The 25,713-nt window shown below is 46.5% G+C and overlaps 1 protein-coding gene across 5 annotated transcripts in view; it reads left to right on the top strand.

The window, feature by feature from the left end:
- Positions 1–25,713, top strand: part of STRBP (spermatid perinuclear RNA binding protein) — a 540,853-nt gene that overhangs the window by 92,525 nt on the left and 422,615 nt on the right. For all 5 annotated transcript variants that reach the window (XM_063936846.1, XM_063936847.1, XM_063936843.1 and 2 more), the window contains exon 2: positions 3,166–3,275. The gene's annotated coding sequence lies outside the window, so the exon portion shown is untranslated. The remainder of the gene's footprint in view (positions 1–3,165; positions 3,276–25,713) is intronic.

The following is a 25,713-nucleotide window of genomic DNA, read 5'->3' as shown; positions in this document are numbered from 1 at the left end:
TCATGGAGTTCAGGGCAACTGCGGTCACAGTAAATAACAGAATTGTCACCAGCCTGTGATGACTGCAGCCCTGCCTTTCCCAAAGCAGCAGTTATGGGCGATGCTCAGGAACACCCACTCCCTACTGCAGGCTTCAAGAAGTGTATGTAATACAGTAAAAAAAAAAAACCCTGCAGCGTGGGCAGCGCAGCGATCATGCAAGGGGACTCTTAGCGCTCACCCCGCAGCCGGTATTCTGGTGGGCGGGATGCCGCTGTCGGGATCTTGACAGCCGGCATCCTGCCTGCTGGTAAATTGTATGTATTCACTTTTATGTACTGTAGGTCTTGTTTTTGCCGCTGCATAGCACTATGGCACCTTACAAGTCTACTATATTAATAATTCAACAACTTATTTAAATATATTTAAGTATAATAAAATAATTTCCAGTGATCTAATTTGGTTAATTACCCCAAAATTCTACTAGTGATAATAGTAAGACCTTTCTACACAAGCGGAATGACTACAAGCCATTCTACCATACATCTTACGTAAAGTGCAAACAGGCTAGGTATCCAGTTAATGTAAGGAACCTTCTATTAGTTTTGCAGCACTGACAGCTATCTGGGGACTTGACCCCTAAGGCAGGGGTAGGCAAAACTTTTTGGTATTTGGGAGCCAGATGTTCGACATTACAAGCCCAAAGAATTTTCAGAGTTCCAGCACCATTATAGTAAAGCTTATTGAAGTTGGCAAATGCTGCAGTACCAAACGCCTGATGCACACTAATCACTATACTCGGGTCACACTGCGGATCCAGCACTTGAAGGGTTACTGGCAGGCCTGGTGGTTTATGCTCCCAGTTGCAGTGTGACTGGGTCAGTCATTCCCAGCTGCTCTGTTAAGTGTCACTCATCATCCAATCAGGGCTCTGCACAAGCTTATCAGAACTGCTGTCCGCTAAAGCAAATTGGTTTAATGAAAAAATAAAAAGTATTTTCAATTAGGTGGCTTCTATGGGTTGCCGACCCCTGCTCTAAAGTATTAATCATTACACAGAAAAGATGTTTAAAGCAATAACTTGGGATAATCTTTTTGAGTCCTTTTTGTAGATTCTGGTTTGTGGATGAATTTAACACACAAACTGGTATACTTGGCAAGGGGAGGCATTAAAGTTGTAAGCTGCCGGGATCCCGGTGGCCAGGATGCAGACACCATCCGTGGGGGCCGGAAGTGTGGCGAGCACAGCACGGCCGCAAGGGGACACTTTGCACTCACTGCCGGTATTCTGTCTGCCAGGATCTCATACTAGATCCATATCATGAACCCTAATGATTCAAAGCGTAACGAGACAGGGCTGTTCATTATCCCTGCTCTTGTTCGCTTTTGGTAGTTCCATGGCAGTGGAATTGACAGAATGTACAGAATCCTCCTGTAATTATATATGTAGGAAACAGGGAATGCAAAACTGCAGATCACAAGTATATTTTGATGATTTCGAGCTCAAAGACCTCTTTAGCCGCAATCATTTACCTGATACACTTGTTTGGTTTATTGGCTGTTTTTAAAATCAATATTAACAAATCAGAAATCCTCCCTTTAATCGAGCTTCGGTCAGATGCAAATCAACATGTAATCTTAACCCAGTTTTAAGATTGCTAGATAGAAATGTAACTACTGTACCTAGGGATCTTCCTTCCAACCTCATTACAAGATTTATACAGATTTAATTACAGAACAGTGATTAGCAAAACAGAGTCTATTCTTGCTAGTTGGAAGCATTTGAACAGATCCTTATTAGCCCAGAATGCAGCAATTAAAACACTTATTTTCCCTACACCACAGTACCCAACACACATGCTCCCAGTATGCTTCTCTGGGGCAAATATATTAAAATGTACTGAGCAATTTACCTGCTTCTTTTTCCATGGCCGGAAGTCAAGACTATATCTTAGGCTGGGTACACACTTGGCAATATGCACCCAATATAGCGTTCACATCGTCCAGTGTGTATTTACTACATCGTTGACGATGCGCGTTCCCGTTTTTAGTTTTCAACTTGAAATCTAAAGCTATTGTACAAGACAGCATGCACCTGTATGTGGGTGAATGCCGTTACTGACTAGAAGCAAACAATATCGTTCAGTGTGTATGAACCATAACGTGTGTGTGTGTGTGTGGTGGTGGGGGGGATCTTGCACGATGTCACTTCTATTGTGCCATCGGCAAGTGTGTAGCCAGCCTTAGTAAGTTGCAGAGAAGAGATGGGGTTCCTTTACATTGCCGCATTAGTTTATGGATGGCCTTTAAACTAAGATTAGTTAGTCAAGACTGATAAGGAACTTTTCAACCCATATTCTCCAGTTACTGTATATTTACCTAAACATTTTTTATTTCTTTTTGTTTGGACCTGCTGAGGTCCCGAAATAAATCCCCACTAAGTGCCCTGTTTTCGGTACTGCGGCCACGAAAACACGTATATCATGGAGCTATGTATTTTTTCCCCCTCTGAAAACAGGTAATTTTTGGCCAGTAAAAATGGTCTGTAATTGGATTGCCTGAAAAAAAAATCCCTGTAAAGTCCTATTTTCACCACCCGAATAATTACCACAGGTGTTGAATTCCCCATGACTTTCCAATTAGAGAATACCAATCCCAAATGAAAATGTTTGAATCCACAAATTGTGAGCAATTAGGAGATGAAAGACTGCAATAAACAAATTCTCAAATATGCCCAAAAACTTGATTGATTTTTCTGACTTATTTATACACCATACTCCTTAGGGGGGAGGCATTCAATTTGCCGGCTGTCAGGATCACGGCTGTCAGGAGGCCGATGCCGGAAACCCAACACCCGCTAAATCACCGGTGGTCGTTATCCTGACTGCCGGGCAAAATCCCCACTTGGGTGGTAGCACACGCCACCACCCAAGGGGGAATATAACACTGTGACGACCGAAGCATGGCAAGCGGACATGCTGTGCTCGCCGCCGGTATTCCGGCTGTCAGGATCCCGGTGTCTGTCTCCTGACCGCCAAGATCCCGACAGCCTGGTTTTAATAAGGTTTAATTAAACATTTAGCTGTTTTTCATAAGTTTAATAATTATATTGCCAATTTATACTAAATCAGTTTTCACAAGAAATATTAACATTCCACATATTTATACTTGTTTTCTGTTTTGCAGTGACGTCTAATATGGTAGTCGTGCAGTAAATTAATGGATGAGTTTCACCTTCTGTAACGCAAAACCAACTGCTGTGAGATTATTCTATACACAATAAAACCTTCTTTCTGGTAAGTGCAAAGTTGGCATTAGTTTAAGTAATCTATAGCTTTAATTTCAGCAGAATGTTATCGTAGTCATGCAGTGTACAGTAGACATAGGGAGCAATCAGGAGCTGTAATATCTGTGTTTAAGGCGGAATGTGGTCTGGCTCCAGGGAGTTTAAGTCCCAACGATCAGAATTCCAACAGTTGCATCCCGAAAATACGGAGGTTAGGGTTATGCACTAGGGTGAGGGTCAGGGCTTGGCTGTGAAGTGGGGGGGGGGGGGGCGATCTGGAAAAAGTCTGAAAAGTCCTGCAGTCGTGCCTAATGAGTGCGGATGAGAGACGTAGGGGTCAATTCAATTTGATGACGGTTGAATAGCGCCGGGAATTAGCTCCCATTGCTAATCAATTCTGCTCATGTTAAATCGGCGAATGCCCATTCTCCCGGATTTAACATGTTGATTTGTCGGGAGAGTGGGCATACTCCGACTTAACTGTCTGGCGCGATGCTGATTCCCGACAGAATCAGCCTCGCACCGGCCTTACACCAGCACTTATGTCAGATTTCTGCTCGCACCCCCCGAGGGTGTGAGAGGAAGTCCCTTCAATTAAGTGTCATATGGCGCCGTATTGAATAGCGCCAGGAGCAAATTCCCGGTGCTATTCAACTGTCAGCAAATTGAATTGACCCCATAGATCTTGTAAAGTGCAAAGATATTTTGAGATGAGCAAAGAGATGTACGTTGATGTGAGTAAATGTATTTTCTCTAACGTCCTAGTGGATGCTGGGGACTCCGTCAGGACCATGGGATAGCGGGCTCCGCAGGAGACAGGGCACATCTAAAAAGCTTTTTAGGTCACATGGTGTGTACTGGCTCCTCCCCCTATGACCCTCCTCCAAGCCTCAGTTAGGTTTTTGTGCCCGTCCGAGAAGGGTGCAAACTGGATGGCTCTCTTAAGGAGCTATTTAGTAAAGTTTTTTTTAGGTTTCTAATCAGTGATTCCTGCTGGCGACAGGATCACTGCAACGAGGGACTTAGGGGAGAGACTGGCAACTCACCTGCGTGCAGGAGGATTGAAGTCTTAGGCTACTGGACACTGAGCTCCAGAGGGAGTCGGAACACAGGTCAGCCTGGGGTTCGTCCCGGAGCCGCGCCGCCGATCCCCCTTACAGACGCTGAAGAAAGACGGCGGAACGGAGGTCCGGAAACAGGCGGCAGAAGACTTCACAGTCTTCAGAGAGGTAGCGCACAGCACTGCAGCTGTGCGCCATTGTTGTCACACGGCTCACTGACACGGTCACGGAGGGTGCAGGGCGCTGCTGGGGGCGCCCTGGGCAGCAATATAAATACCTATTTGGCAAATAAATACATCACATATAGCCATTAAGGCTATATGTATGTATTTTAACCCAGGCCAGTTATTAAAAAACCGGGAGGAAAAGCCCGCCGAAAAGGGGGCGGAGCTTATTCTCCTCAGCACTCAGCGCCATTTTCCTGATCAGCTCCGCTGGTGAGGAAGGCTCCCACTCTCCCCTGCACTGCACTACAGAAACAGGGTTAAAAGAGAAGGGGGGCATAAATTGGCGATATAATGATATATTAAGAGCGCATATATAGAAACAACACCTTCTAGGGTTGTTATATACATTATAGCGCTTTTGGTGTGTGCTGGCAAACTCTCCCTCTGTCTCCCCAAAGGGCTAGTGGGTCCTGTCCTCTATCAGAGCATTCCCTGTGTGTGTGCTGTATGTCGGTACGTGTGTGTCGACATGTATGAGGAAAATGTTGGTGAGGAGGCGGAGCAAATTGCCTGTAATGTTGATGTCACTCTCTAGGGAGTCGACACCGGAATGGATGGTCTACTTATGGAATTACATGATAATGTCAACACGCTGCAAGACGGTTGACGACATGAGATGGCCGGCGGACAAATTAGTACCGGTCCAGGCGTCTCAGACACCGTCAGGGGCTTGTAAAAACGCCCATTTACCTCAGTCGGTCGACAGACACAGACATGGACACTGACCCCAGTGTCGACGGTGAAGAAACATACGTAATTTTCCTTTAGGGCCACGAGTTACATGTTAAGGGCAATGAAGGAGCTGTTACATATTTCTGATACTACAAGTACCACAAATAAGGGTATTTTGTAGGGTGTGAATAAACTACTTGTAGTTTTGCCTGAATCAGATAAATTAAATGAAGTGTGTGATGATACGTGGGGTTCCTCCGATAGAAAGTTATGGGCGGTATACCCTTTCCCGCCAGAAGTAAGGGCGAGTTGGGAAACACACCTTAGGGTGGATAAGGCGCTCACACGCTTATAAAAACATGGCGTTATCGTCTCTAGATACGGCCGCCCTCAAGAAGCCAGCTGATAGGAAGCTGAAAAATATCATGACAGTATATACACACATACTGGTGTTCTACTACGACCAGCAATCGCCTCAGCCTGGATGTGCAGCGCTGAGGGGGCTTGGTCGGATTTCCTGACTGAAAATTTTGATACCCTTGACAGGGACAAGATTTTATTGACTATAGAGCATTTTAAGGATGCATTTCTATATATGCGTGATGCGCAGAGGGATATTTGCATTCTGGCATCAAGAGTAAATGTGATTTACATATCTGCCAGACGAAGACACGACAGTGGTCAGGTGAGGCAGATTCCAGACGGCATGTGGAAGTATTGCCGTATAAAGGGGCGGTCCATCGGACCTGGTGGCCATGGCAACAGCTGAAAAATCCACTTTTTGTTACCCCGAATCACATATCGGCAAAAAAGGACAGTCTTTTCAGTCTCAGTCCTTTCGTCCCCATAGGGGCAGGCGGGCAAAGGCCAGTCATATCTGCCCAGGGGTAGAGGAAAGGGAAGAAGACTGCAGCAAGCAGCCCATTCCCAGGAACAGAAGCCTCTCACAGCTTCTGCCAAGTCCGCAGCATAACGCTGGGGCCGTACAAGCGGACTCAGGTGCGGTAGGGGGTCATCTCAAGAGTTTCAGTACGCAGGGGGCTCACTCGCAAGGGAACTCCGGGATCCTACATGTAGTATCCCAGGTGTACATTGGAAATTCGAGACATCTCCCCATCACACAATTCACAGGCTGTATTCCCAGCAGGTGATAATCAAAGTACCCCTCTTACAACATGGAAGGGGGTAGTATCCCACACTATATTGTGGTACTGAAGCCAACCGGCTCGGTGAGATCTGAAATATTTTAACACTTACATACAAGCGTTCAAATCAAGATGGAGTCACTCAGAGCAGTGATAGCGAACCAGGAAGAAGGGGACGATATGGTGTCACTGGATATCAGGGACGCTTACCTACAGGTCCAAATTTGCCCTTCTCACCAAGGGTACTTCAGGTTCCTGGTACAGAACTGTCACTATCGGTTCAGACGCTGCCGTTTGGGTTGTCCACGGCGCCCCGGGTCTTTACCAAGGTAATGGCCGGAATGATGATTTTTCTTAAAAGGAAACATGGACGCTTTCCTGATAAGGGCAAGGTCCAGAGAACAGTTGGAGGTCGGAGTAGCACTATCTTAAGTAGTTCTACGTCAGCACGAGTGGATTCTAAATATTCCAAAATCGCAGCTTTTTCCGATGACACGTCTACTGTTCATAGGGATGATTCTGGACACAGTCCAGAAAAACGTGTTTCTCCCAGTGGAGAAAGCCAGGGAGTTCTCCGAGCTAATCGGGATCCTCCTAAAACCAGGAAAAGTGTCAGTGCATCATTGCACAAGAGTCCTGGTAAAAATGGTGGCTTATTACGAAGCAATTCCATTCGGCAGATTTCCCGCAAGAACTCTTCGGTGGGATCTGCTGGACAAATGGTCCGGATCGCATCCTCAGATGCATCAGCGGATAACCCTATATCCAAGGACAAGGGTGTCTCTCCTGTGGTGATTACAGAGTGCTCATCTTCTAGAGGGCCGCAGATTCGGCATTCAGGATTGGATGCCGGTGACCACGGAGGCCAGCCTGAGAGGCTGGAGAACAGTCACACAGGGAAAAAATTTCCAGGGAAGTGTGATTAAGTCTGGAGAATTCTCTCTGCATAAATAAGCTTAGAGCAAATTTATAAGGCTCTAAACTTAGCAAGACCTCTGCTTCAAGGTCAGCCGGTATTGATCCAGTGGGATAACATCACGGCAGTCGCCCACGTAAACAGAAAGGGCGGCACAAGAAGCAGGAGGGCAGTGACAAAACTGCAAGGATTTTTCGCTAGGCGGAAAATCATGTGATAGCACTGTCAGCAGTGTTCTTTCCGGGAGTGGACGACTGGGAAGCAGACTTCCTCAGCAGGCATGACCTCCACCCGGGAGAGTGGAAACTTCATAGGGAAGTTTTTCAGCATGATTGTGGACCGTTGGCAAAGACCAAAGGTGGACATGATAGCGTCCCGCCCGAAAAACGGGACCGGTATTCCGCCAGGTCATGAGACCTTCAGGCGATAGCTGTGGATGTTCTGGTAACACCGTGGGTGTACCAGTCAGTGTATGGGTTCCCTCCTCTGTTTCTCATAACCAAGGTATTGAGAATTATAAGACATAGAGGAGTATGAACTATACTAGTGGCTCCGGACGGGCCAAGAGGGACTTGGTACCCGGAGCTTCAAGAGATGCTCACAGAGGACTAAGGGCCTGGGGAGCTAAGAAGGGACTTGCTTCAGCAAGTACCATGTTTTTTCCAAGAATTACCGCGGCTGCGTTTGACGGCATGGCGGTTGAATACCGGATTCTGAAGGGAAAAAGGCATTCCATAAGAGGTCATACCTACCTTGGTCAAAGCCAGGAAGGAGGTGACCGCACAACGTCATCACCACATGTGGTGAAAATATGTTGCGTGGGTAAGGCCAGGAAGGCTCCACGAAGGAAATTCAACTAGGTCGATTCTGCACTTCCTGAAAACAGGAGTGTTTTGAGTCTCAAATTGGGGTTCATTAAGATTTAAATTTCGGCCCTGTAGATTTTCTTCCAGAAAAAATTGACTTCAGTTCCTGAAGTCCAGATTGTAAAGGGTGTATTCCATATACAGTTCTTTTGTGCCTCTAGGGGCACCGTGAGATCTCAACATAGTGTTGGGATTCCTTAAAATCATATTGGTTTGAACCGCTCAAATCTGTGGATTTGAAATATCTCACATGGAAAGTGACCATGCTGTTGACCAATATCTCACATGGAAAGTGACCATGTTGTTAGTCCTGGCCTCGGCCAGGCGATTGTCAAAAAGAATGGGCGGTTTTGTTTTACAAAAGCCCATATTAGAATTTTCCAGTTGAACAGGGCAGAACTGGGACTCGTCTCCAGTTTCTTCCTAAAGGGGTGTCAGCGTTGTCACCTGAAACAACCTATTGTGGTGCCTGCGGCTACTGGGGACTTGGAGGACTCCAAGTTACTAGACGTTGTCAGGGCCCTAAAAATATATATATATATATATATATATATATATATATATATATATATATATATATATATATATATATATATATATATATATATAATATGTTAGGACGGCTGGAGTCAGAAAGTCTGACTTGCTGTTTATATTGTATGCACCCAACAAGCTGGGTGCTCCTGCTTCTAAGCAGTCTATTGCACGCTAGATTTGTAGTACAATTCAGCTTGCACATTCTGTGGCAGGCCTGCCACAGCCGAAATATGTAGATGCCCATTCCACAAGGAAGGTGGCCTCATCCTGGGCGGCTGCCCGAGGAGTCTCGGCATTATAACTTTGCCGAGCAGCTACGTGGTCAGGGGAGAACACGTTTGTAAAATTTTACAAATTTGATACTCTGGCTAAAGAGGACCTGGAGTTCTCTCATTCGGTGCTGCAGAGTCATCCGCACTCTCCCGCCCGTTTGGGAGCTTTGGTATAATCCCCATGGTCCTGACGGAGTCCCCAGCATCCACTAGGACGTTAGAGAAAATAAGAATTTACTTACCGATAATTCTATTTCTCGTAGTCCGTAGTGGATGCTGGGCGCCCATCCCAAGTGCGGATTGTCTGCAATGCTTGTACATAGTTATTGTTACAAAAATCGGGTTATTACTATTGTTGTGAGCCATTTTTTCAGAGGCTACTTCGTTTTGTTATCATACTGTTAACTGGGTTCAGATCACAAGTTGTACGGTGTGATTGGTGTGGCTGGTATGAGTCTTACCCGGGATTCAAGATCCTTCCTTATTGTGTACGCTCGTCCGGGCACAGTACCTAACTGAGGCTTGGAGGAGGGTCATAGGGGGAGGAGCCAGTACACACCATGTGACCTAAAAAGCTTTTTAGATGTGCCCTGTCTCCTGCGGAGCCCGCTATCCCATGGTCCTGACGGAGTCCCCAGCATCCACTACGGACTACGAGAAATAGAATTATCGGTAAGTAAATTCTTATTTTATATTGAATACGGTAGAATACCAGTAACCAATGGAGGGGCTGACAGAGTGGATCTGCAGACGATGAACATCTAGCGAGAAAGATTAGCCTCAAAGCTGCAATCAGAATGGATTGTAGTGGTGAGAGTCTCTTTTTGGTAAGACCAGTAAGAAGACTATAGCAATAATACAGGAGACAAGGGGGGACATTCAGACCTGATCGCACGCTGGCAGTTTTTTGCAGCGCTTCGACCAGATAGTCGCCGCCTACAGGGGATTGTATTTTAGCTGTGCAAGTGTGCGAACGCATGTGTAGCCGAGCGGTACAAAAAGATCTTTTGCAGTTTCTGAGTAGCCCAGGACTTTCTCAGCCGCTGCGATCACTGCAGACTGTCCGGTCCCGGAATTGACGTCAGACACCCGCCCTGCAAATGCTTGGACACGCCTGCATTTTTCCAACCACTCCCAGAAAACGGTCTGTTACCACCCACAAATGCCCTCTTCCTGACAATCTCCTTGCGATCACCTGTGCGAATGGATTCATAAAACCCATCGCACAGCAACGATACGCTTTGTACCCGTGCGACTCTCCTGTGCATTGCGGTGCATGCGCAGTTCTGACCTGATCACAGCGCAGCGAAAAAACCTAGCGTGCGATCAGATCTGAATGACCCCCAATGAGTGCATGGATAAGAGTTTTTTCATTGTCTTGTGTAAGATATGGTCATATTTTGGATATGTTGTTTAGATGCATGTAGCAATATTTAGAGACGGATTGATTGTCGGCAATAAAGGACAGTTCAGAGTAGAGGATGACACCGAGGCAGTGAGCTTGTGAGGTAGAATTGATTGTCGAGTTCTTAACAGTGATAGAGATATCAGGTTGGTAACGACTATAAGTCTGTGGAAATATAATTCATTCTGTTTTGGAAATATAAAATTTTGCTTTGGCGAGATGACATCCAAGAGGAAATGGCAGAAAGGCATTCACTGACACAGACCAATACAGATGGTGACAAATCTGGGGATTATAGATAGATGTGAGTATTATACGTGTACAGATGATACTGCAATCCAAAAGAGCTGATTCGTTTGCCAAGAGATGTGGTATAGATTGAGAAAAGCAGCGGACCTAAGACTGAGCCTTGCGGTACTCCAATTGATAGAGGTAGTGAAGAGGAGGTGGATTTAGAGAAGTGGACACTGAAAGAGCGATTAGATACTGTAGATAGCATGAGAACCAAGAAAGAGTTGTGTCCTGAAAACCTAGTGATTGTAGTGTGTTTGTAGGCTTAGTTATGGATAAAGACGCAAACATACACATTACATAATAGAATAAGTGAAAATCACAGATAACATTGGGAAAAATATGAATACCAGTTTGTGTTTGTACTGGTGAGTTTCATATTAGAATTTTTTTGTTGTGGACTACAAGGGGGGAATTCAAATTTTTGAAAAGTCAATTGGGTGTCTCTTTTATTCCCTGTCTATTAGATAGGAAAAACAGTCACCCAACTGACTTTTCAAACAATTGAATCTCCCCCCAAGAGTCTAAGATTACAAGGCATTGCATTGATGCTCCCTAAGATTTCCCTGAGGCTGGGTTTCACAGGAGCAAACGGGTACAAGCATAGAGAAATGGTGCAGGATAACCCAGTAAATACACACTGTTCATACCCAATATGACATTTATAATGGAAAAATGAAAAACTGAGATTAAAAGAACAATGTATCTCTGTGTGGAGAGGGGATGCAGTTAAAATACCGACTATCAGGATCATGGCGTTCAGGAGACCGACCCAGGAATCCCAACAACGGTGAAATACCACCGGCGGGAATCCCGACCACTGTTGGGTATTCCCATTCGGTTGCTGGGTCCACGCCACCAACCGAGTGGGAATACAACACGGGCAAAGCAAGCCACCAACATGTTTTGTGTTCATATTGTTGTGATTATTATGTACTTTGAATATATATCCATATGTATTAATATTAATGTACATTATTCTTGAATGTATTCATGTGTTAAATGCTTCTATGATTGGCGTATACATATTGGCAGATCACAGTTCTCTGTCCAATCAGCTACAATCAAAGTGCATAAGGTGTTGATTACACTCACACCAGGAAAGCGCATGCAGTTGATGCATAAATTGTAAGCTTGCGAGCAGGGCCTTCCTACCTCTATGACTGTTATCACCCAGTTTGTTATTGTTATTTCCAATTGTAAAGTGCAATGGAATTTGTTGCGCTAATATAAGAAACTGTTTAAATAAATAGCAAGGTGGGGGCTTCTCTCATTTCTGTTATATGGTAGACCATGTATCCATGGTCATCACCTCCTTTAAGCCAGCAGTGCTAGACTTTTTGGTTGGCTATCAGCTCACATGTTACTAAGTGTGATCCAAAGAGATTGAAATATTCATACAGAGAAAAAAAAGCAAAGGACGTAAAGGAATATATTTATTTCTGCAATTTCACAATGACTTCCTTATCATGTAGTCACACATTCCTCCTTTTTGTCAGCAAGGGTATCAACCTAACACCTTGTCACCTCACTCATCCGTCACACTCCTCCACAGTGCTCTTGTCACTTTGTGATAATGCGTCACTTTTCTACAAACTCTTACATAGCATTGATCTTCGGTATTTCAGATGTCTGTTTTTAAATCTAAGACAATTGAGGACGTTTATTATGTTAGATTTTTTTCTTCACTAATTGGTAACTAATATATTTGAAAAATTGTGCCCAAAAACTAGAATCCTCTGTTTAGTATACCTTGTGTTCGTAGGACAATAGTACTGCATCCCATAACTATAACTGTGCCATTGAAGGAATGGACAATTGTAGTTGCATTACATTTGTATGGTGCTTTCCTTAATACAGAAGATTAAAAAAAAAAATAAAGATGCTTTTTAAATATCTGCTAATATTTTACTCAGGCATTTTACTTAAGCAAAAGCAGATAGTGGGCATGTACAGTCAGGTCCATAAATATTGGGACATCGACACAATGCTCATATTTTGGGCTCTATACACCACCACAATGGATTTGAAATTAAACAAACAAGATATGCTTTAACTGCAAACTTTCCGCTTTAATTTGAGGGTCTTTACATCCAAATCAGGTGAACGGTGTAGGAATTACAACTGTTTCTATATGTGTTTCCCACTTTTTAAGGGACCAAAAGTAATGGGACAAACTAAACAATCCTAAATCAAACTTTCACTTTTTAATACTTTGTTGCAAATCCTTTGCAGTCAATTACAGTCTGAAGTCAGGAAGGCATAGACTTCACCATATGCTGGGTTTCATCCCTGATGATGCTCTGCCAGGCCTCTACTGCAAATTTCTTCAGTTCATGCTTGTTCTTGGGGCATTTTCCCTTCAGTTTTGTCTTCATCAAGTGAAATGCATGCTTATTTGGATTCAGGTCAGGTGATTGACTTGGCCATTGCATAACATTCCACTTATTTGCCTTAAAAAAAAAACTGTATGGTTGCTTTCGCAGTATGCTTCAGGTCATTGTCCATCTGCACTGTGAAGCGCTGTCTAATGAGTTCTGAAGCATTTGACTGAATATGAGCAGATAATGCCCGAAACACTTAAGAATTCATCTTGCTGCTTTTGTCAGCAGTCACCTTATCAATAAATACAAGGGAACCAGTTCCATTTGCAGTCATACATGCCCATGCCATGACACTACCTCCACCATGCTTCACTGATGAGGTGGTATGTTTTGGATCATGAGCAGTTCCTTTCCGTCTCCATACTCTGCTCTTCCCATCACTCTGGTACAATTTGATCTTTGTCTCATCTGTCCATAGGATGTTGTTCTAGAACTGCAAAGGCTTTTGGGTATATGCAATTGCGGTCGAATCCCGGCTGGAATTCGACCGTTTTTAAATTCGACACAATTCAGAACTGGAACTTTGCGGTCAGCGTTTGACCGCGAGTATCCTCACCGCTGACCGCAAAGTTCCCACCATTGAATATAATGGAGCGGCATAGTGCTATGCGCCGTCTGACGGCTCAGATGCGCACAGCCAATCAGGACAGTGCCACGACGTGGCGCTCCCTGATTGGCTGAAGGGAACCTCTGTGACAGGAGTCACGGGGGAAGGGGGGGGTCCCGGCATTCGGGGAAAGGGGTCCCATGTGTAAACATGGGACCCCTTTCAGTGCGTGGTTTGGGATTTTCGTTTTGTTTTTTTGCCAAGTACGAGGATTACAAGTAGAAGAGGACAGATCTACACTGGATTTTGGTGAGTATAATTTTATTTTCAGGTACCCTGTGGATTCTACTTGGAGAAGGGGACAGAGTCGGCGTGTCAACATAGGTAAGTATGTGTGTGTCGTCGTGCATGTATGTAATAAAGTTTTACTATCACGGTGTCTGTGTACTGTTTTTATTTGGGTATTTTTTTTGCAGCAGAACTACAGGTACCAGCGGGCCCGTTTCCCCCCCCGCATGCTGGTACTTGTGGTTCTCCAAGTACCAGCTTGCGGGGGAGGCTTGCTGGGACTTGCAATTCTGCTACAAAAAAACAATATTCTTTATTTTGTCACTTAGCTATCAGCCTCCCATTTGCAGCCCTTGGATGGGGGGGGGGGGGGGGGGGACAGCTCCGGGCTTCACCCCTGGCCCTTGGGTGGCTGGAGGGGGGTGACCCCTTGATTTAAGGGGTCCCCACTCCTCCAGGGTACCCCGGCCAGGGGTGACTAGTTGGGGATTTAATGCCACGGCCGCAGGGACCGATATAAAAGTGTCCTCCGGTTGTGGCATTATCTCTCCAGCTAGTGGAGCCCGGTGCTGGTGTGAAAAATACGGGGGACCCCTACGTCTCTTGACCCCCGTATTTTTTGCACAAGGACCCGACGCGGAGTCCGGTGCTGGTTGTGACAATACGGGGGATCCCATGTCACTTCCCCCCCCCCCCCCCCCCCCGTATTTTTACAGCCAGTACCGGCTGAAAGAGCCCGAGGCTGGTTATGCTTAGGAGGGGGGACCCCACGCATTTTTTCAGGATTTTTTTTTACCCATTCCCACCCCTTCTCACTGAAACACATGCTCTGATTATTTTAGTCAGTGAAAAAAAAAATATTCTTTTAAAAAAATATATTAAATAATACTTCTGGCTCCTAATACACAAACCCAAGTAGATAATCCCTTATAATATTAATAGATATGCTATTAGCAATAAAAAAACCACAAAAAAAAATGTTTTTAAAATTTTTTATTAGATCCCGCCAGCAAAATGAGGCGGACTGAAATTGACGAAATTACTGTCGAAAAGCACTGTTGTCGAATCGACATTCTTCAATTGAATATACTTTTGTCGAAAAGCCGCATTTTCTCTGACGTCCTAGTGGATGCTGGGAACTCCGTAAGGACCATGGGGAATAGACGGGCTCCGCAGGAGACTGGGCACTCTAAAAGAAAGATTAGGTACTATCTGGTGTGCACTGGCTCCTCCCTCTATGCCCCTCCTCCAGACCTCAGTTAGATTTCTGTGCCCGGCCGAGCTGGATGCACACTAGGGGGGGGGGGGGGGGGGGGCTGGCAAAATAATCACAATATATAGCCCCAGAGGCTATATATGTGGTAATCACCCCTGCCAGAATCCATAAAAAAGCGGGAGAAAAGTCAGCCGAAAAAGGGGCGGAGCCATCTCCCTCAGCACACTGGCGCCATTTCTCCCTCACAGTTCCGCTGGAAGGAAGCTCCCTGGCTTTCCCCTGCTGTCTGCACTACAGAAAGGGTAAAAAAGAGAGGGGGGGCACTAAATTTAGGCGCAGTATAACTTATAGCAGCTATAAGGGGACATAATTCAGTTAGTCCCTGCATTATATAGCGCTCTGGTGTGTGCTGGCATACTTTCTCTCTGTCTCCCCAAAGGGCTTTTGTGGGGTCCTGTCTCCTTTAAGAGCATTCCCTGTGTGTGTGCGGTGTGTCGGTACGACTGTGTCGACATGTTTGATGAGGAGGCTTATGTGGAGGCAGAGCAGATGCCTATAAATGTGATGTCACCCCCTGCGGGGCAGACACCTGAGTGGATGGACTTATGGAAGGAATTACGTGCAAGTGTCGACTCCTTACATAAAAAATTTGACGACATGCCAAATGCGGGACAGCCGGCTTCTCAGCTCGTGCCTGCCCAGACGACTCAAGGCCATCAGGGGCTCTAAAGCGCCCACTACCTCAGATGGCAGACACAGATATCGACACGGATACTGATACCAGTGTCGACGACGAAGAGTCAAATTTAATGTCCACTAGGGCCATTCGTTGCATGATTGAGGCAATGAAAGAGGTATTACACATTTCTGATATAAACCCAGGTACCTCAAAAAAGGGTATTATGTTTGGGGAGAAAAAACTACCAATATTTTTTCCCCCATCTGAAGAATTAAATGAAGTGTGTGAAGATGCGTGGGCTTTCCCCGATAAAAAATTGGTAATTTCAAAAAAATTACTAATGGCGTTCCCTTTCTCGCCAGAGGATAGGTCACGTTGGGAAACTCCCCCTAGGGTGGATAAAGCGCTCACACGTTTGTCAAAAAAGGTGGCACTACCGTCTCCGGATACGGCCGCCCTAAAGGAACCTGCTGATAGAAAGCAGGAGGCTATCCTGAAGTCTATATATACACACACTGGTGTTATACTGAGACCAGCTATTGCTTCAGCGTGGATGTGCAGTGCTGCTGCTGCATTGTCAGATTCCCTAGACAGGGACACTATATTGCTAACCGTAGAGCATATAAAAGACTCAGTCTTATACATGAGAGATGCACAGAGGGAGATCTGCCGGCTGGCATCTAGAATAAGTGCATTGTCCATTTCTGCTAGGAGAGGCTTATGGACTCGGCAGTGGACAGGGGATGCAGATTCAAAAAGGCACATGGAAGTTTTGCCTTATAAGGGTGAGGAGTTATTCGGGGATGGTCTCTCAGACCTAGTTTCCACAGCAACAGCTGGGAAGTCAGCATTTTTGCCCCATGTCTCCTCACAGCCTAAGAAAGCGCCGTATTATCAGGTACAGTCCTTTCGACCCCAGAAAAACAGGCAAGGAAAAGGCGGGTCCTTTCTGTCTAGAGGCAGAGGTAGGGGAAAAAAGCTGCAACAAACAGCAGGTTCCCAGGAACAAAAGTCCTCCCCCGCTTCTTCCAAATCCGCCGCATGACGGTGGGGCTCCACAGGCGGAGCCAGGTACGGTGGGGGGCTGCCTCAAAAATTTCAGCGATCAGTGGGTTCGCTCACGGGTGGATCCCTGGATCCTTCAAGTAGTATCTCAGGGGTACAAGCTGGAATTCGAGGCGTCTCCCCCCCGCCGTTTCCTAAAATCTGCCTTGCCGACAACTCCCTCGGGCAGGGAGGCTGTGCTAGAGGCAATTCACAAGCTGTATTCCCAGCAGGTGATAGTCAAGGTGCCCCTACTTCAACAAGGACGGGGTTACTATTCCACACTGTTTGTGGTACCGAAACCGGACGGTTCGGTGAGACCCATTTTAAATTTGAAATCCTTGAACACATACATAAAAAGATTCAAGTTCAAGATGGAATCGCTCAGGGCGGTTATTGCAAGCCTGGACGAGGGGGATTACATGGTATCCCTGGACATCAAGGATGCTTACCTGCATGTCCCCATTTACCTTCCTCACCAGGAGTACCTCAGATTTGTGGTACAGGATTGCCATTACCAATTCCAGACACTGCCGTTTGGACTGTCCACGGCACCGAGGGTGTTTACCAAGGTAATGGCAGAAATGATGATACTCCTTCGAAAAAAGGGAGTTTTAATTATCCCGTACTTGGACGATCTCCTTATAAAGGCGAGGTCCAAGGAGCAGTTGTTGGTCGGAGTAGCACTATCTCGGGAAGTGCTACAACAGCACGGCTGGATTCTAAACATTCCAAAGTCACAGCTGGTCACGTCATAGCACTGTCAGCAGCGTTCATTCCGGGAGTAGACAACTGGGAAGCAGACTTCCTCAGCAGACACGACCTACACCCGGGAGAGTGGGGACTTCATCCAGAAGTCTTCCAACTGTTGGTAAACCGTTGGGAAAGGCCACAGGTGGACATGATGGCGTCCCGCCTCAACAAAAAGCTAAAGAGATATTGCGCCAGGTCAAGGGACCCTCAGGCGATAGCTGTGGACGCTCTAGTGACACCGTGGGTGTACCAGTCGGTTTATGTGTTCCCTCCTCTGCCTCTCATACCAAAGGTACTGAGAATAATAAGAAGGCGAGGAGTAAGAACGATACTCGTGGTTCCGGATTGGCCAAGAAGAGCTTGGTACCCAGAACTTCAAGAAATGATATCAGAGGACCCATGGCCTCTACCGCTCAGACAGGATCTGCTACAGCAGGGGCCCTGTCTGTTCCAAGACTTACCGCGGCTGCGTTTGACGGCATGGAGGTTGAATTCCGGATCCTAAAGGAAAAGGGCATTCCGGAGGAAGTCATTCCTACGCTGATAAAAGCCAGGAAAGAAGTAACCGCAAAACATTATCACCGTATTTGGCGAAAATATGTTGCGTGGTGTGAGGCCAGGAAGGCCCCTACAGAGGAATTTCAGCTGGGTCGTTTTCTGCACTTCCTACAGTCGGGAGTGACTATGGGCCTAAAATTGGGTTCCATTAAGGTCCAGATTTCGGCTCTGTCGATTTTCTTCCAGAAAGAACTGGCTTCACTGCCTGAAGTTCAGACTTTTGTAAAGGGAGTGCTACATATTCAGCCCCCTTTTGTGCCTCCTGTGGCACCTTGGGATCTCAATGTGGTGTTGAGTTTCCTGAAATCACATTGGTTTGAGCCACTTAAAACTGTGGATCTGAAATATCTCACGTGGAAAGTGGTCATGTTATTGGCCTTGGCTTCGGCCAGGCGGGTGTCAGAATTGGCGGCTTTGTCATGTAAATGCCCTTATCTGATTTTCCATATGGATAGGGCAGAATTGAGGACTCGTCCCCAGTTTCTCCCTAAGGTGGTATCAGCTTTTCACTTGAACCAACCTATTGTAGTGCCTGCGGCTACTAGGGACTTGGAAGATTCTAAGTTACTGGACGTAATCAGGGCCTTGAAAATTTATGTTTCCAGGACGGCTGGAGTCAGGAAAACTGACTCGCTTTTTATCCTGTATGCACCCAACAAAATAGGTGCTCCTGCTTCTAAGCAGACTATTGCTCGCTGGATTTGTAGCACAATTCAGCTGGCGCATTCTGCGGCTGGATTGCCGCATCCTAAATCAGTAAAAGCCCATTCCACAAGGAAGGTGGGCTCATCTTGGGCGGCTGCCCGAGGGGTCTCGGCTTTACAACTTTGCCGAGCTGCAACTTGGTCAGGGGCAAACACGTTTGCTAAATTCTACAAATTTGATACCCTGGCTGAGGAGGACCTTGAGTTCTCTCATTCGGTGCTGCAGAGTCATCCGCACTCTCCCGCCCATTTGGGAGCTTTGGTATAATCCCCATGGTCCTTACGGAGTTCCCAGCATCCACTAGGACGTCAGAGAAAATAAGATTTTACTCACCGGTAAATCTATTTCTCGTAGTCCGTAGTGGATGCTGGGCGCCCATCCCAAGTGCGGATTGTCTGCAATACTTGTATATAGTTATTGCCTAACTAAAGGGTTATTGTTGAGCCATCTGTTGAGAGGCTCAGTTATATTTCATACTGTTAACTGGGTATAGTATCACGAGTTATACGGTGTGATTGCTGTGGCTGGTATGAGTCTTACCCGGGATTCAAAATCCTTCCTTATTGTGTCAGCTCTTCCGGGCACAGTATCCTAACTGAGGTCTGGAGGAGGGGCATAGAGGGAGGAGCCAGTGCACACCAGATAGTACCTAATCTTTCTTTTAGAGTGCCCAGTCTCCTGCGGACCCCGTCTATTCCCCATGGTCCTTACGGAGTTCCCAGCATCCACTACGGACTACGAGAAACAGATTTACCGGTGAGTAAAATCTTATTTTTACCATTGCAGACTTGTCGAATTTGACAACTGTCGAATTGCAAAAAGTCAAATTTGAAACGGCCGTTTTTTTGTCAAAAAGTACTGTATTGCATTGTCGGATCATTTCTTTGTGTCGAAAATGCCCCGTTTTTCGGCATTTGCGGCAATTCGACCGCAATTGCATATGGCCCTTTATTAGATGATGTTTGGCAAACTCTAATCTGGTCTTCCCGTTTTTGTGGCTCGCCAATGGTTTACATCTTGTGGTGAACCCTCTGTATTCACTCTTGTGAAGTCTTCTCTTGATTGTTGACTTTGACACATATACACCTACCTCCTGGAGAGTGTTCTTGATCTGGGCAACTGTTGTGAAGGAGTTTTTCTTCACCAGGGAAATAATTCTTCTGTCATCCACCACAGTTGTTTTCCGTGGTCTTCTTGGTCTTTTGGTGTTGCTGAGCTCTCCGGTGCGTTCTTTCTTTTTAAGAATGTTCCAAACAGTTAATTTGGCCACACCTAATGTTTTTGCTATCTCTCTGATGGGTTTGTTTTGATTTTTCAGCCTAATGATGGCTTGCATCACTGATAGTGGCAGCTCTTTGGATCTCATATTGAGAGTTGACAGCAACAGATTCCAAATGCAAATGTCACACCTGGAATCTACTGCAGACCTTTTACCTGCTTAATTGATGATGAAATAATGAGGGAATAGCCCGTTCCTGTCCGTGAAATAGCTTTTGAGTCGATTGTCCCATTACTTTTGGTCCCTTAAAAAGTGGGAGGCACATATAGAAACCGTTGTAATTCCTACACCGTTCACCTGATTTGGATGTAAATACCCTCACATTAAAGCGGAAAGTCTGCAGTTAAAGCACATCTTGTTTGTTTCATTTCAAATCCATTGCGGTGGTGTATAGAGCCCAAAATATGAGAATTGTGTTGATGTCCCAATATTTATGGACCTGACTGTACCTTTGTGTGCTCAAGGTGGCCACAGGGGAAAACTAAATGTCTTGGGCATCTGCATATTTTATTGTTAGGAAATTACTTTTTAACATTCACAGATGTATTACCCCTAACAGTGCAGACAAATGGAGCTTTAAAACAAATAATCATTTCAACATAATGGCCATGAAGATACGTGTCTGTGGTTTTTGTTTTTCACTCTAAATACAATCTTAATTTCTCTGACGTCCTAAGTGGATGCTGGGGACTCCGTCAGGACCATGGGGATTAGCGGCTCCGCAGGAGACAGGGCACAAAACTAAAGCTTTAGGATCAGGTGGTGTGTACTGGCTCCTCCCCCTATGACCCTCCTCCAAGCCTCAGTTAGGTTTTTGTGCCCGTCCGAGCAGGGTGCAATCTAGGTGGCTCTCTTAAGGAGCTGCTTAGAAAAAGTTTTTAGGTTTATTATTTTCAGTGAGTCCTGCTGGCAACAGGCTCACTGCATCGAGGGACTTAGGGGAGAGAAGTTCAACTCACCTGCGTGCAGGATGGATTGGATTCTTAGGCTACTGGACACCATTAGCTCCAGAGGGAGTCGGAACACAGGTCTCACCCTGGGGTTCGTCCCGGAGCCGCGCCGCCGACCCCCCTTGCAGATGCTGAAGATTGAAGGTCCAGAAACCGGCGGCAGAAGGCTCTTCAGTCTGGTGAGAAGTGTCACACACTTCTCACCAACGGTCACGGAGGGTGCAGGGCGCTGCTGGGGGCGCCCTGGGCAGCAATGTAAATACCTTTTATGGCTAAAAAATACATCACATATAGCCCTTGAGGCTATATGGATGTATTTAACCCCTGCCAGATATTACAAACTACGGGAGAAAAGCCCGCCGGAATAGGGGGCGGGGCTTATTCTCCTCAGCACACAGCGCCATTTTCCTGCTCAGCTCCGCTGTGAGGAAGGCTCCCAGGACTCTCCCCTGCACTGCACTACAGAAACAGGGTAAAACAGAGAGGGGGGGCACTTTTTATGGCGATATTTTATATATTTAAGCTGCTATAAGGATACAACACTTATATAAGGTTGTTCCCATATATATTATAGCGCTTGGGTGTGTGCTGGCAAACTCTCCCTCTGTCTCCCCAAAGGGCTAGTGGGGTCCTGTCTTCGATAAGAGCATTCCCTGTGTGTCTGCTGTGTGTCGGTACGTGTGTGTCGACATGTATGAGGACGATGTTGGTGTGGAGGCAGAGCAATTGCCGGTAATGGTGATGTCACCCCCCAGGGAGTCGACACCGGAATGGATGGCTTTGTTTATGGAATTACGTGATAATGTCAGCACATTACAAAAATCAGTTGACGACATGAGACGGCCGGAAAACCAGTTGGTACCTGCCCAGGCGTCTCAGACACCGTCAGGGGCTGTAAAACGCCCTTTACCTCAGTCGGTCGACACAGACCCAGACACGGACACTGAATCTAGTGTCGACGGTGAAGAAACAAACGTATTTTCAAGTAGAGCCACACGTTATATGATCACGGCAATGAAGGAGGCTTTGCATATCTCTGATATTGCAAGTACCACAAAAAGGGGTATTATGTGGGGGGTGAAAAAACTACCTGTAGTTTTTCCTGAATCAGAGGAATTGAATGATGTATGTGATGAAGCGTGGGTTAACCCAGATAGAAAAGTGCTAATTTCAAAAAAGTTATTGGCATTATACCCTTTCCCGCCAGAGGTTAGGGCGCGCTGGGAAACACCCCCTAGGGTGGATAAGGCGCTCACACGCTTATCAAAACAAGTGGCGTTACGGTCTCCTGATACGGCCGCCCTCAAGGATCCAGCTGATAGGAGGCTGGAAACTACCCTAAAGAGTATATACACACATACTGGTGTTATACTGCGACCAGCCATCGCCTCAGCCTGGATGTGCAGTGCTGGGGTGGTCTGGTCGGATTCCCTGACTGAAAATATTGATACCCTGGATAGGGACAGTATTTTATTGACTATAGAGCAATTAAAGGATGCTTTTCTTTATATGCAAGATGCTCAGAGGGATATTTGCACTCTGGCATCGAGAGTAAGTGCGATGTCCATATCTGCCAGAAGAAGTTTATGGACGCGACAGTGGTCAGGTGATGCGGATTCCAAACGACATATGGAAGTATTGCCGTATAAAGGGGAAGAATTATTTGGCGTAGGTCTATCGGATCTGGTGGCCACGGCAACTGCCGGAAAATCCACCTTTTTACCTCAGACCCCCTCCCAACAGAAAAAGACACCGTCTTTTCAGCCGCAGTCCTTTCGGTCCTATAAGAACAAGAGGGCAAAAGGACAGTCATATCTGCCCCGGGGCAGAGGAAGGGGTAAGAGAGGGCAGCAAGCAGCCCCTGCCCAGGAACAGAAGCCCTCCCAGGGTTCTGCAAAGCCCTCAGCATGACGCTGGGGCTGTACAAGCGGACTCAGGAGCGGTGGGGGGTCGACTCAGGAATTTCAGCGCACAGTGGGCTTGCTCACAGGTGGACCCTTGGATCCTGCAGGTAGTATCTCAGGGTTACAGGTTGGAATTCGAGAACTCTTCCCCCTCGCCGGTTCCTAAAGTCTGCTTTGCCAACGTCTCCCTCAGACAGGGCGACGGTATTGGAAGCCATTCACAAGCTGTTTTCTCAGCAGGTGATAGTCAAGGTACCCCTCCTACAACAGGGAAAGGGGTATTACTCCACGCTATTTGTGGTACCGAAGCCGGACGGCTCGGTAAGACCTATTCTAAATCTGAAATCTTTGAACCTGTACATACAAAAATTCAAGTTCAAGATGGAATCACTCAGAGCAGTGATAGCGAATCTGGAAGAAGGGGACTTTATGGTGTCCCTGGACATAAAGGATGCTTACCTGCATGTCCCAATTTGCCCTTCACATCAAGGGTACCTCAGGTTCGTGGTGCAAAACTGTCATCAGTTTCAGACGCTGCCGTTTGGATTGTCCACGGCACCTCGGGTCTTTACCAAGGTAATGGCCGAAATGATGATTCTTCTGCGAAGAAGAGGCGTATTAATTATCCCTTACTTGGACGATCTCCTGATAAGGGCAAGGTCCAGAGAACAGCTGGAGGACGGAGTAGCACTAACCCAAGTAGTGCTGCAACAACACGGGTGGATTCTGAATTTTCCAAAATCTCAGTTGACCCCGACAACACGTCTGCTGTTCCTGGGAATGATTCTGGACACGGTTCAGAAAAAGGTGTTTCTTCCGGAGGAGAAAGCCAAGGAGTTATCCGAACTTGTCAGGAACCTCCTAAAACCAGGAAAAGTGTCTGTGCATCAATGCACAAGAGTCCTGGGAAAGATGGTGGCTTCTTACGAAGCAATTCCATTCGGCAGATTCCACGCACAAACTTTTCAGTGGGATCTGCTGGACAAATGGTCCGGATCGCATCTGCAGATGCATCAGCGGATAACCTTATCGCCACGGACAAGGGTGTCTCTTCTGTGGTGGTTGCAGAGTGCTCATCTGTTAGAGGGCCGCAGATTCGGCATACAGGACTGGGTCCTGGTGACCACGGATGCCAGTCTGAGAGGCTGGGGAGCGGTCACACAGGGAAGAAACTTCCAGGGAGTATGGTCAAGCCTGGAGATGTCTCTTCATATAAATATACTGGAGCTAAGAGCAATTTACAATGCTCTAAGCCTGGCAAAACCCCTGCTTCAGGGTCAGCCGGTGTTGATCCAGTCGGACAACATCACGGCAGTCGCCCACGTAAACAGACAGGGCGGCACAAGAAGCAGGAGAGCAATGGCAGAAGCTGCAAGGATCCTTCGCTGGGCGGAAGATCATGTGATAGCACTGTCAGCAGTGTTCATTCCGGGAGTAGACAACTGGGAAGCAGACTTCCTCAGCAGACACGATCTACACCCGGGAGAGTGGGGACTTCATCCAGAAGTCTTCCACATGATTGTGAACCGTTGGGAAAAACCAAAGGTGGATATGATGGCGTCTCGCCTCAACAAAAAACTGGACAGGTATTGCGCCAGGTCAAGAGACCCTCAGGCAATAGCTGTGGACGCTCTGGTAACACCGTGGGTGTACCAGTCAGTGTATGTGTTTCCTCCTCTGCCTCTCATACCCAAAGTACTGAGAATTATACGGCAAAGGGGAGTAAGAACGATACTCGTGGCTCCGGATTGGCCAAGAAGAACTTGGTACCCGGAACTTCAGGAGATGCTCACGGAAAATCCGTGGCCTCTACCTCTAAGACGGGACCTGATTCAGCAGGGACCGTGTCTATTCCAAGACTTACCGCGGCTGCGTTTGACGGCATGGCGGTTGAACGCCGAATTCTAAAGGAAAAAGGCATTCCAGAAGAGGTCATTCCTACACTGGTTAAAGCCAGGAAGGAGGTGACTGCACAACATTATCACCGCATTTGGAAAAAATATGTTGCGTGGTGTGAGGCCAGGAAGGCCCCCACGGAGGAATTTCAACTGGGTCGATTCCTACATTTCCTGCAAACAGGATTGTCTATGGGCCTCAAATTGGGGTCCATTAAGGTTCAAATTTCGGCCCTGTCGATTTTCTTCCAGAAAGAATTGGCTTCAGTTCCTGAAGTCCAGACTTTTGTAAAAGGAGTACTACATATACAGCCCCCGGTTGTGCCCCCAGTGGCTCCGTGGGACCTGAATGTAGTTTTGGATTTTCTCAAATCCCATTGGTTTGAGCCACTCAAATCGGTGGATTTGAAATATCTTACATGGAAAGTAACCATGCTACTGGCCCTGGCTTCAGCCAGGAGAGTATCAGAATTGGCGGCTTTATCGTATAAGAGCCCATATCTGATTTTCCATTCGGACAGGGCAGAACTGCGGAGGCGTCCTCAGTTTCTGCCTAAGGTGGTGTCAGCGTTTCACCTGAACCAGCCTATTGTGGTGCCTGCGGCTACTAGCGATTTGGAAGATTCCAAGTTGCTGGACGTTGTCAGGGCATTGAAAATATACATTTCAAGGACGGCTGGAGTCAGAAAATCTGACTCGCTGTTTATACTGTATGCACCCAACAAGCTGGGTGCTCCTGCTTCTAAGCAGACGATTGCTCGTTGGATTTGTAGCACAATTCAACTTGCACATTCTGTGGCAGGCCTGCCACAGCCTAAATCTGTCAAGGCCCATTCCACAAGGAAGGTGGGCTC

The sequence above is a fragment of the Pseudophryne corroboree genome, chromosome 8 (genome assembly GCF_028390025.1).
Source record: "Pseudophryne corroboree isolate aPseCor3 chromosome 8, aPseCor3.hap2, whole genome shotgun sequence".
Lineage (NCBI taxonomy): Eukaryota > Metazoa > Chordata > Amphibia > Anura > Myobatrachidae > Pseudophryne > Pseudophryne corroboree.
This window is presented reverse-complemented; position numbering and strand designations above follow the sequence as displayed.